The following is a 12,746-nucleotide window of genomic DNA, read 5'->3' as shown; positions in this document are numbered from 1 at the left end:
AAGAACTCTGTGCAGGAGACCTCGACGGGCTCAGAGCATCCTTCTTTCCTACCATAATCAAGCACCTGCATGGCTTGATAGAATGAACCCCAAAACAGGACCTAAGGGTGCTGGGATCCATCCTGGATCCACCATCACTCTCTGTATGGTTTTAAGTAACTCACTTCTTGCCTTAGTGCTTCAGTTTCCTTCTCCCCAAAATGAATTGTCTTGCTGATATCAAATGCAATGTAACCACTATTTCTCAAAGAAAAACTAAGGACTTTAAAGTCAACCAAAGAGTGTTCAAAAAAATCTTAACTCTGCCCCTTTTAAATTCAGGATGTCCATTTTAAATGCTCTGCCCCTTTTAAATAATGAGTGAGCTTGTTGAGATTTTCATTTGTTAGTTGGTTTTAGAAGTAAATTGAATCTATAAAAAAAAATCAATTCAGGGAAAACTGACATGTTTGCAATATGGAATCGCTTTATCCATGAGCATGACATATCTCTCCATTTATTTAAATCCTTTTAAAAGTGTTTTCATTAAATGTTATAAATTTGACTGTAGCCCTGTTCATAATAGAAAAAAATAAAAAATAACCCAACAGAACTCTGTACCTTGGTGAAAATGAATGAACTAGAGCTACACACATCAACATGGATGACAGTGAAAAACAATTCTGAGTAAAAAAAAGCAAGGTTCAGAACAATACATACCATATGAAAAGTTTTTATAAGTTCAAAAAACAAACCTAAATAATACATTGTTTAGAAATACAAACCTGTGTGGTAAAACTTAAAGAAAAGCAACCTGGGACCTCAACTTCTGAATGATGGACTGGATTATTCAGACTAACCCTTCCACTGACGACAGATTTTAAAAAGTAGTGAAATATTTTTTAATTTTTTTTTTAAGTATCAAAGAGCTAAAATGAGAGTAGAGTAAATAATGGACCAAGATCTAGGAAGACAGAAATCTAAGAAGGTGATCCCTGCAATTGGGACTGTTTTTGTCCTGGGGACATTCATTTCTCTGGAAGTGGTAAGTGAAAGGCAGAGTCAGGCCTCAGAGAATAGAATAAAAATGTCAGAATCTAGAACAGAAGGAGTGGGACCTTGGAAAACAACCCCCCATCTTGTACTGAAACCTTGAAAGCTTACATTTTAGGAGGAAGAACAAACTAGAAATAAAGAAGCCTTTACATGGACTGCAAAACAGCTTCAAGCTATCTAGATAATATGACAATCTCAAGCCGTGAACTAGGATCAAGGTAAACCCAAATTGCTATTTCTCCCCCATACTACCATAATGTAACAAAAGCAAATTTTTTAAAATTCTCTTTAGAGAATGACAATATCTTCCTGGACCTCAAATTCTTTCTACAAATATTTTTTTTTTTAATAATAGGATAATCCACGTAATCAAAGATAATCAGACATGCAAGGAGAAAAGATGCCATGAGATGGAACCAGCAGAAATAATAGTCAACATAAAAAGGTCCACAGAAATTTTAGAAATATTAGATACAGACTATAAAATAACTATGTTTACCATGTTCATAGAGATAAGTCAAGCTTCAAACTTTGACATGGAACTTGTGATGGATAGCTTCTAAATTGACTCCCAATAATCCCCACTTCCTATTATTCATTTCCTTATGTAATACCTTTCCACTAAGTGTATTGTAGGCTGGACCTAATGACTCACTTCTAACAAACAGAATATGGCAATTTGATTAAATGTGCCAAAAAATGTTTAAAACATGCAAAATTTTTGAGCCACCAGTTCCCCTTCTAAGAATTGATTTTGCTAAATAATCAAGAATGTACACTAAGATTCACTTTCTAGGATATTCATTAAAGGTTTGTTTAATTATAAAACATTAGAAACAATTTTAATGTCCAACAATAAGGACTTGTCCAAATAAATCATGATACAGTCATAGGATAAAATACTATACAGGCATTAAAAGTGAGTAATAGAAAAATAATTAGTGACATGAAAAAATATTTATAATATTTTAACTGAAAAAATTATTGATAGATTAAATGATAAAATGTCTGGGATTTGCTTTAAAAACAAGCGAGGATGAAGTGGAGACAGTTTAGATAAAATCAGATGGACCATGAGTTGAAAATTTTAGAAATGAAGTGATTGGGAAATGGGGGATTATTATACTATTCAGGCTGCTTTTGTATAAGTTCAAAATTTCCCACAATAAAGTTCTTTTTAACTATGTACCATATTAATGCATTTAAATATGGAAATAAAAATTAGAAAAAAATAAATTATACACATCCAAAAGTTAACAGTGGTTATATCTGATCACTTTTATTATCATTTGTTTATTTCCATTTTTTGATCTGCACTAAAAGCAAATTACTTTTGTAATAAAAACTTCTAAAATTTTAACATAAAATATGGCCGATTTCTGAGTTTTCTAGTCTGATACTTCTCCATATTTCCTTTATAATCCAGTATTACACTGTTTTCACCACTTTGCTTTATAGAAGCATTCCATTTTTTCCCACAAGCAGAAACTATATATGAAGCATGAAAATTATTCTTTGTTTTAAGGTTGAAAAATTTAATGCATAAACTAAATTACAGGGCTTGCTTTAAAGACATTGATGAACGTATTACTAACTTCTCAAAATGTCCCCCTTTTATTTCAGTAGTTCTCAACCCTGGCTATATATTAGTATCACTTGGGAGCTCTTAAAAAATACTATTGTCCAGCCTCTGTTCCCCAAAGATTCTGATTTAATTAATCGGAGACAGGCTCAGGTACTGGGCATATTTTCAGCTCCCCAATTGATTCTAATGTGCAAGCATCACTGAGAGTCACTGTCTCAGAGCCTACTTTGGACAGCGACTCTCAACCTTGGCTGCGCATTGAAGTCACTAAGGGAACTGTAAAAACACCGATACCTGGAACCCACTCTCAAGATTCTCATTTAGTTGGTCTGGGTTGTGGCCTGGGCCTTGGAATTTTTACCCTTACCCTTATTACCCCATCCAACATAAATATCTGTCATTTACTCACTGAAGTCTGAGATTTATTTCTTTGCTAAGAATTTGTTTCTGTTAAAATATTAACACCCCTCCCCACCCCGTGCTTGCTTCAGCAACACATATATTCTAAAACTGGAACGATACAGAGAAGATTAGCATGGCCCCTGAGCCATGATGACACGCAAATTTGTAAAGCCTTCCATATTTTTCACGGGTGATGTAGATGCCTGGCCACTGCAGTGTACACCTGAAGCTGAAGCTGAATAATACTGAATGTCAACTATAATTTAATACATATATAGTCACAGGATGTGGAGTACAGCATAGGGAATAGAGTCAATGGAATTGTAACAGTTATATACGATGTCAGAGGGGCAGTATATTGGGGAGAGGGATTATCACTTTGTGAGGAGGGTAAATGTCTAACTAGTACATTGTTTTATACGCCTGAAACTAATAAAAAAAACAGAAACTTAAAAAAAAATTTAACAGCCCACTAAGAAAATATCCATTACAATTGATAATCCTTGACAGTTTAGTGAGAACAAAAATGTGTTTAATGTGTGTTTTGTATCAACATTCTGAAAAGTTTTGCCGAAGAGAAAAGAGTGGTAAGACGAGGAAGAAGATGTGAGAGCATGGAGCATATATATGAGGGGGAAGCACGAGAGAGAGAAACTAGGGTTAAGACAAATTTTTTTTTAAATGAAGATGACACACAAAGACAAATACTGTATGATTCCACTTATATGAGGTACTTAGAGAAGTAAAAATCACAGAGATGGAAAGTAGAATGGTGGTTGCCAGGGGCTGGAAGGAGTGGGAACTGAGGAGTTATTGTTTAATGGAAACAGTTTCAGTCTTGCAAGATGCAAAGAGTTCTGGAAATGGATGGTGGTGACGGTTGCACAACCGTATGAATGTACTTACTACCACTGAATTAGACACTTAAACATGATTAAGATAGTAAATTTTATGTGTATTTTACCAAAATAAGAAAAAAAAAGTGGAAGATGACAATGACGTTTGGAAACCTTGAGGCTGAGCCTACTCCACGAGCTGAGCTTTACTGAGCTACCCCACGTATTCTCAGAAGACTCAAAGTCACGTTTCCTCATGAGATCAACTCTCCATTCTAAGCTTGGGGGTGGAGGAGCTTCTTTGATGTAGAATCTCCCTTTCCCTTATTTTTTCTCAGGATCACATTTATAAACATCTCTGTGGCCCCTAGCATGATGTAATTGGCTACCCCATTAACCAAGGCTTTCAACTTTGCGAAGCATCCCTGGAGACATTTTTCTGGTGTTTAATGTTTAACACTGATTTTCAAAGGCCACAACTGTTAATAAAATCCAGAGCATCCCAGGGTTTCAATGATTCCCTAACACAACACGCTCTAGGCATTTAATGTTCCATTTGCTAATGCCACTTTTCTTTCTGGGAACTCACATTTCTCAGGAACTCACATTTTCCCAAGGTATTTTGTCCCAATATTTTGTTACCACTTTCTCTCATCTCCAAAGTTTTCCTATCATCTTCTGAACTTAAAGCCATAAAACAATGTGAATTTGTTTGTAAACCATTCAGCAACTATTCAGTAAAATTGAAAATTCCTTCAGGCAATGAGTAAAACAATTACAGGTGACTGGGAAAACCTCCCTGATATTTCAGATTTCCCTTATAAAATCAAAGTCTGAATCTAGCTTACTAGTTTTTAATTGTCTTTCTCCTCAACACTCTTGTCAGTGTTTCCTAAACTTATCTAATGACACAGATCACTTAGGATGCTTATAAAAAAAACACAGACTCCCAAAATCCTCCCCTGGACATTCTGATTCAGTGAATCCAGGGTGGGACCAGGACTCTGCAACTACCTGTGTATGTCAGGTGATTTTGCAGCTAGTGCTCATCCAATTCTCCCATTCCTCATTTCCTCTTGCAACCTTTTCATGATTTACTTGCATGTTCCCTGGACTTTGGTACCTGCCCTCAGTCTTGTTATTCAAAACTCGGTCCTTAGACCTGAGGCAGCAGCCTCACCTGGGAGCTCATTAGAAATGCGAATTCCAGGTCCCACCTCCAGGTCCCACCTAAAGTGCAGAATCTGCACTTTAACAAGAAACCTTAGGTGATTTATGTGTCCACTCAAGAGTGAGAAGCACTAAGAGAGGTGTTTCCTAAACTTTTTGGTAAATGCCAAATCATGTGGGACCACCTTAAACATGCAGCTGCCAGGTTCCACCCCAGATGAAGTAGTGTTTCTGGGGCATATCAAAAACTGCCAAGGTGGCTTCTCTTCACAATTTGAACTTTGGCTGAGACTAGACTGTAATTTTTTCATTTGCCAAGGAAAAGGAAATTTTAAATATCTTCCTAAATGCTAAAGAAGTTATTGAACAGAGTTTCTTCATCTTAAAGTAATAAATCTCGTTGAAACTCGGCATGGCTGGCACAGTGTCCTCGGCACCTAAGGCTCCGTCACTCCATCAATTTGAACCCTCGGCCAAGTTTCTGGAAACCCAAGCCAAAGGGGCTCTGGCTGACTCAAATCCAAGTCTGATGAGATCCTCAGTATCTCCTTTCTCTCTTTGTTAGGTCTCCCAATACTCCTCCAGGACCAGCGAGGTGTACAACATGACTTCTCTGTCCATTTATTCCTTTCAGGGGAGTCCCTGGCCCCCTTCTTCCTCCAGATAGACATTTTCCTCCCTGACTTCAAGCACCCTTTCCTGACTTTCTGCACTAGCAGCTGAGCAGATGCTTTTTTGTTCCTCCTACAAGTCCTTCCACTTTTGAGGTTCTGTCTTCTTCCCCAGATGTATCCATCTCTCTGGCCCTGTAGCCTTCGGGCAGCTAGCATTTATACAGCACTTCCTACATGCCAAGCACCGCCCTTTGCACTTCCCGTGTATTAACTCATTAGTCTTTACAATAACCCTACAAAGTAGGTATGATTTTTATCCTTCGATAGATAAGAACACAGAGACACATCAATTCATGAACTTGTCCACATTAAGTTTCCACAGCTAGTTAAATGGGACAGCCAGATTCAAATCCAGCCTGTCTGACTCCAGAGGCCATTCTTTAGCCCCTACACTGTAGTGCCCCCCAAGGCCCACTGCATCTTCCCCAGGATTTTGTTATCTCACACCACTTACTAACCTCCCAAGCTAGAACAGCAGCAGGTTTCCTCCTTGCCCTTCCTGGAGAAATGTCTGTTAAGACACAAAGGCTCAATCATGAGCCCTGGTGTGGCCTCACCAGCCTCTCCTGTACTCTTGGCTTTCTTTCAGGGAAATAGTCAGGATTTTAATTTTACAGAACTTAATTTAAGTTTATTCATTTTTAATGAATTAATTTAATTAATCGGTTAATTGAATTTTAATTCATCTTATTTAATTTTGTAGAATTTTAATTGTGAGAGTATCACAATATTTAAGTGAAGCTCTCCCACTTACAGTAACAGTGATGATAAAGTAGAATAGGGCTGTTCTCTCATACCTGACCTAAGAGTTGAGAAGTTCATCGCAGGAAGAAATGGGCAGGGAAGACTTTTGAGAGCAAATGTCCAAGAGCAGTGCTTCCTGAGTGGGACACCGGCTTGGTAACGTGATTTAAAGTAGTTGGAATGCAAGCAGCCTGCTTGGGAGACAGAGAACTGCCTGGCAAGGAGCCTACACTGTGTTTCCTTGTTGATATTGACAAGAGCTGGAGAGAGACTGATGAGACTTCACCCTCAGGGGAAGCAGGGAGCCGAAAGTCCATCTCAGGAAGAGAACGAACAGCTGTGCACCAGGCACAACAACATAAGGGTAAGGTTCCTTAAACCACACTTTTTGCCCTGCTTGTGTAACAAATGGCACTAAAACTCTTCAGAGGAAAAAGGCTGTGTTTCTGCTTTTAGGCCAGTGAGGAAACTGAGTCTTACACCCCACCTGTCATAAAGAGAACTGAACCTCTCCAGTTAGAGAAGCTCTAAGAGAGAGGTAACTAAGTGCTGCCACCTGCTACAGGAGAGAAAAGAAGAACTCAGAAAGCTGGTCCAGGACTGAAAAGTGGGCCTGACACCTTTAGGAGAAATGTCCTTCGTGGGTTTCCTGGTAGCTTCTCTGAGAAAGGAGGATTTGAGCTGGCCAGTCCTTGAAGGTTGTCTAAGGACCCACTGTCCTTCATTAGCAAACAATGGGCCAAGATGTACATATGAGGAGGTACGTGGACCTGCCGACCTGGAGCTGGGGTCCCTGCAAGGGAGCAGGAAGTCAGGGTGGAAGGCAGGTTGGAGCAGAGTGTCCTCCCAAATTAGGGGCAGGAAGTGAATGGGGACTTTGTGCCAGGGAAGCTATGACAACCAAACCAACCAGGCCCAGTCTTGTAGGGATAAAGAAATTCCCCTCAAAAATGCAATATCCCTTCATCTCTTAGGAAAGCTCATATTTAAAACATTTTATTTGCCTTGCCCAAAGTAAGGAAAAGAAGGATAAATTCACAGGGTATAACGCAGTGACTAAGAACATGCTTTCTGTTGTTAGACTCCCTGGGTCCAAATCCTGACTCCATTAATTACTGTGTGACCTGGACCATGTTATTTATTATTTCCCCTGTGCCTCAGATTTGGCTTCTATAATAATTCTGGAGGTAATAATAGCTCTTACCTTGAGGAACAGAGTCAAGATTAAATAAAATAATATAGATAAAGCTCTTAGAATAATGTGTGGTACATAATAAGCATTCCGTAAATGGTAACTGCTACTACTGGGTGACAAGGAGAAGCCCCTGCAGAGGTGGGTCTCAACTTTAATGTGTAATATCATCAGGGAAGCTTCTTTAAATACAGACGCCAGGGGAGTCTGGATTAGATATGAGGAATCTGCCTTTTGAGTGCCACTCCAGGTGACACTGATGCAGGTGGTCCAAGAGTGTTCTATAGGGAACCCTGTCCTGAGGACTACATGTAGTGGTGGCAATTCCCCAAGCCATCTGAAAACCCGGGGGCGATTTGTAAGGGCAAAGCCCAGACGGCGAGATGGAGAGCGGTGGGTGCTGCCGTCTTCTGGCCTGGAGCACTCCCTTTTATACTTGTCTTAACGCTATCCAGCTCCTCTGAGCACCTACCAAAATAGGGCCTTACACAAAGCAACAGGAGTTTGATGAGGACAACTCAGTATTATTAACACCCAGTGTCTCCCATTCTGAAAGAGGCGTTTTGTGAGAAGTTCCCTCACATATTAAAGCTTTTCTGTTTCTTGACTCTGAATCTTCTGCTTTTAAAGAAGGCTCAAAGATTTCTGCTTTCCCAAAGGGACAAAGCCTGGAATTGACACTCCATTCATAAGCTTGGGAACTTCTTCTGCAGTGCTTTAGGAAGATAAAACAGCAGAGCTTTCTTGGGTGTTCTGAGCAGCCAGGCAAACCTCCTGGCTTCTCCAGCTTCTCCAGAGCACCAGGAGCATCCTTAATTCCAAACAAGATTAGGCTGAGACCCAAAAATGCTCTTTGTGGTCTTGGATCATTTTGAGCACCGTCCCAGATTGAAGAGAATTCAAAATTGTGCCTAACAGATTCCCTTGAAGTCTCACCCCACAATATCCCGAGTAAGCATTTAGCCTCCTGCTCACTTAGCAACGGCATGACACTTGAGAATTGCCAAGTACATGAAAGACACATGGCTTTGTTGTTCTGTGGGATTGGTGCTGGGCTCAGTGCTAGCATTACCTACCTACCTAACAACCACAGGCACAGAAATGGTTTCCTCAGGAGGGAAAGGTGATGGGTTCATTTGCCCTTCACGCTAGAAGTCTCCTCGGCTAAAAGTCTCCTTCCTTGCAGTACTTCTGTGTTCCTTGCCACAGGATTTGAAATTATGGCAAAATTATCCTACTGAGTTTTGTCTTGGTTTTTCCAAGTAACTGAAACTCTACATGAATACTTTCTCTTATATCATCATTTCCTCATACCGATGATTTACCCACTTTCCTTTAAATTATATTCCTGCTTTGTCTTCATCTAAGTATAATTGAAGAAACACGGGCATTGGAGTCTGATAGATCTTGTTTGAGCGTGGCTCAGCAACTTGCCAGCTTTGTGAATTTCGGCATGTTTCTGAAATTCTGTTTATCTTAGTTTCCTTATCTGTAAAATGAAACTGATATGGAAGCTACTTTGGAGGCACTTCGGAAGGAAACATCCATAGCTACTAGAGTCCTCGTTTCTACAACTGATCCATGATTAAATATAGATAACTTCCTTCTTCCACTATCCATTGCATGTTACCATTGCCGTCAGCTAGAAATGTTTCTTGAGTTCCTTAAGGTGAACTGTGGCTTACTTTAGTCAAAAAATGTAGAGTAGAAGTCACACATTTTAATTCTACCTGGAAGCTTTTAATTGTTAAGGCTCAACACTCCACCCTGTCGTTCCACTGCTGGAGTAATCATAGAGGCAAATGTTGACATGGAGGTGAGTTGCTGAATCATCATACAGGAGACATGTTCTGGAGAGCTCCCAACCCATAATGGACTGGGAACCAATGGACAAGAAGTAAATTTTTATAGATTTGAGCCACAGAGATTCAGGGCTTGTTTTTTGCTGCAACATAATCTACCTATTCTGACTGATACAGATATTGATTACAGAAGGGGTAAACGTTGTTACTAAACAATAATCTAAAATCTGTGGCCTTGGGTGAAACAGCATGCAGTGGAAGTGAGGAAACTGATACTGGAGGCTGGAAAGATGGGACTTTAGTTACCTAGTGGTGTACCATTTGGTAAAACTATAGCTAACAGTCATTAGGGAGGCAATCGTGTACTCGGTGAACTTGTATGTAGAATTTAAAAACAGAACAAGAGTTGAATGTGTTTATTGCTGCTTTGACAAAGAATTACAAAAAAAAAGACGAGCTCCAACTTCACTAGCTATTAGGGAAATGCAAATCAAAACCACAATGAGACATCGCCTCACACCTGTTAGAATGATTATCATCAACAAGACAAATAATAAGTGTTGTAGAGGTTGTGAAGAAAAAGGAACCCTCATACACTGTTGGTGGGAATATAAATTGGTACAGACACTATGAAAAACAGTATGGAGGTTCCTCAAAAAATTAAAAATATAATTACCATGTGACCCAGCAATCCCTCTCCTGGGTATCCACCCAAAAAATCTGAAAACATTTATCCATAAAGATATATGTACCCTGATGTTCACTGCAGCATTATTCATGGTGGCCAAGACATGGAAACAACCAAAGTGTCCTTTGATAGATGATTGGATAAAGAAGATGTGGTATATATGCACAGTGGAATACTACTCAGCCATAAAAGAAGATAAAATACTGCCATTTGTGACAACATGAATGGATCTTGAGATTATTATGCTAAGCAAAATAAGCCAGACAGGAAAAGTCAAGAGCCATTATGACTTCACTCATATGTGGGATATAAAATTGAAAGCAACAAAGGAACAAGACAAACAAATAAAGAAACAAAAACTCATAGACACAGACAATAGTTTAGTGGTTACCAGAGGGTAAGTGGGGAGGACGGTGTTAAAAGAGAAAAACAGGGTCAAATATACGGTGATGGAAGGAGAACTGACTCTGGGTGGTGAACACACAATGTGATATATAGATGAGGCATTATAGAAATGTACACTTGAAACGTATATAATTTTACTAACCACTGTCACCCCAATACATTTAATTTTAAAAGAACAAAAAAGATGAGCTCATAAAAGAATTGGCTTTTTTCCCCAAAACTGGAACAAAAGGAAATATTGGAAATCTAGCAGGATTGAAAAAGGTACCTGCTTCTCAAATCCAACAGTAAAGATAAATTTGAGAAACAAAACAATTAAAGTCTGGCTTGAAGAAAGAATCACATCAAGAGCTATACACCTGAGCGTTAACACCTATGAATGGATTAAGGCACCTCAAACAAAATAATCCTATTATAGGTGTTCCACCAAGGAAATTCTTTCATTTAGATAAAATAACTCAGGGAAAATGTGCTAAAAGTGTTGTTCTCCCTCTGAAGTCCAAGAAACTCAAGGTATATGCCACTAAAATTAAGATATCGGGATAAGAAAGCAAATATAGAAAATCTGAGACCTATATCTTAAAAGGAACTACAGATATGCCTATTTAGCATTTGAGACTGATTTTAATCAAATTGATAGACTACTACGTTTTTGAGATATCTGAATTATCAAAGGAAGCACGGGCTTGGACTGAAGGACTCACTGACTGTGTAAAAATTTTTTTTAAATTAAAATTTATTGGGGTGACAATTGTTAGTAAAGATAGCTCTCAGGTGTACAATTCTGTAATAATATCATCTATATATCACATTGTGTGTTCACCACCCAGAGTCAGTTCTCTTTCCATCACCATATATTTGATCCCCTTACCCTCATCTCCCACCACCCTCCTTCCCCCTTACCCTCTGGTAACCACTAAACTATTGTCTATGTCTATGAGCTTTGTTTCTTCACTTGTTTTTCTTTTTCTTTTGTTGTTTTTGGTTTTATATACCACACATCAGTGAAATCATATGGTTCTTGACTTTTTCTGTCTGACTTATTTCACTTAGCAGTATAATCTCAAGATCCATCCATATTGTCGCAAATGGTCCTGTTTCATCTTTTCTTGTGGAGAATAGTATTTCACTGTGTATATATAGCTTATAACAACCCTAGGACTCCAAATAGCTAGAGACAGCAAGTGGTCTGAGAAAACCGCTCACACCCTTTCCCAATGCTCATTTCACCTGTGGCCAATGAAACTAACTGTCAAGGGAAGAAACTTCCCTGAGGGTGGGGCCACGGGCTACAGTGACTGGACTATGCAGCCCTCCCAGAGAGCCTAACCAGGACCTAATCTAGGAATGTTCCACGTAAAACAGTCTCGTAAGACACATCTCTAAGGCTTTCCGAAGTTTCTCACTGAGAATTAACCACTCCTCCTTGAGGTTGTCAAAACACTAGTTTTAAAACTCTCTCGCATACCAGCCATCCATATGCGTGCATGTCTCCCCATCTAAACTGAGTTTCTTGAGGGTAAGTGCAAACTCTCATTCATCTCTGTCTTTACGGACCACCACTGCATAAAGGGCTCTCAGAAATATCTACCCACGTGGATTTCAGAATTGCTACATATCAGTATTTACTGTTCCCATTTTTTTTTCTTTTTCTGAATGGAAATGTTTATTGCGGTTATGCTATCCCTATTCCACCACTGGACTCAGGTCAAGTTGCAGGCGGCAGGCGGAAGATTAGTTGTGTTTTTAGCTCATAAATTTCACACTCAAGAGCCACATAAGGATTACATGCAGAGGCTCTAGTCTTGGTTTGGGGCTAATGTCTCTTGTGGAGGGGATGGAGGCATTCTGTGTGGGGGAGGAAGAAAGTGAACCAAATATTTAGTGCCCGGAAAGTGGGCTATAGTGGACATTAGTTTTATGCACCTATATTTCTAGTTCTCTCCCTTCAAGATATATGGTAGGATATATGATAGGTTCTGGGTAATAATTTGGAGCATATGTAATACCGGGCAATGACTTAAGGCTGGAGTATTTAACTGCTTGCCAGTGTGAGGCTCTATAGAACCCCTTCCCTGCTTCAGCAACCAGCAACATTCCAAATGGAGCCTCTGTCACCTTGGGTTCCTGAATGGGGACGATATAAATCAGCCACTTATCAACTTAAAAAGGATACGTAACGTGAGCAAGAAATAAACCTATTTTGCAGTGTT

The 12,746-nt window shown here is 39.2% G+C and overlaps 1 non-coding gene across 1 annotated transcript; it reads left to right on the top strand.

Moving 5' to 3' along the window:
• The first annotated feature begins 3,098 nt into the window (after positions 1–3,098).
• Positions 3,099–3,207, top strand: LOC117033494 (U6 spliceosomal RNA). Its single transcript, XR_004424889.1, has one exon. It is a non-coding gene; the product is annotated as a U6 spliceosomal RNA (small nuclear RNA).
• Positions 3,208–12,746: the final 9,539 nt, after the last annotated feature.

This window comes from Rhinolophus ferrumequinum, chromosome 13, assembly GCF_004115265.2.
Source record: "Rhinolophus ferrumequinum isolate MPI-CBG mRhiFer1 chromosome 13, mRhiFer1_v1.p, whole genome shotgun sequence".
In the NCBI taxonomy this organism is placed as follows: Eukaryota; Metazoa; Chordata; class Mammalia; order Chiroptera; family Rhinolophidae; genus Rhinolophus; species Rhinolophus ferrumequinum.
The sequence above is the reverse complement of the archived record's forward strand: the minus strand, read 5'-3'. Positions and strand labels throughout refer to the sequence as shown.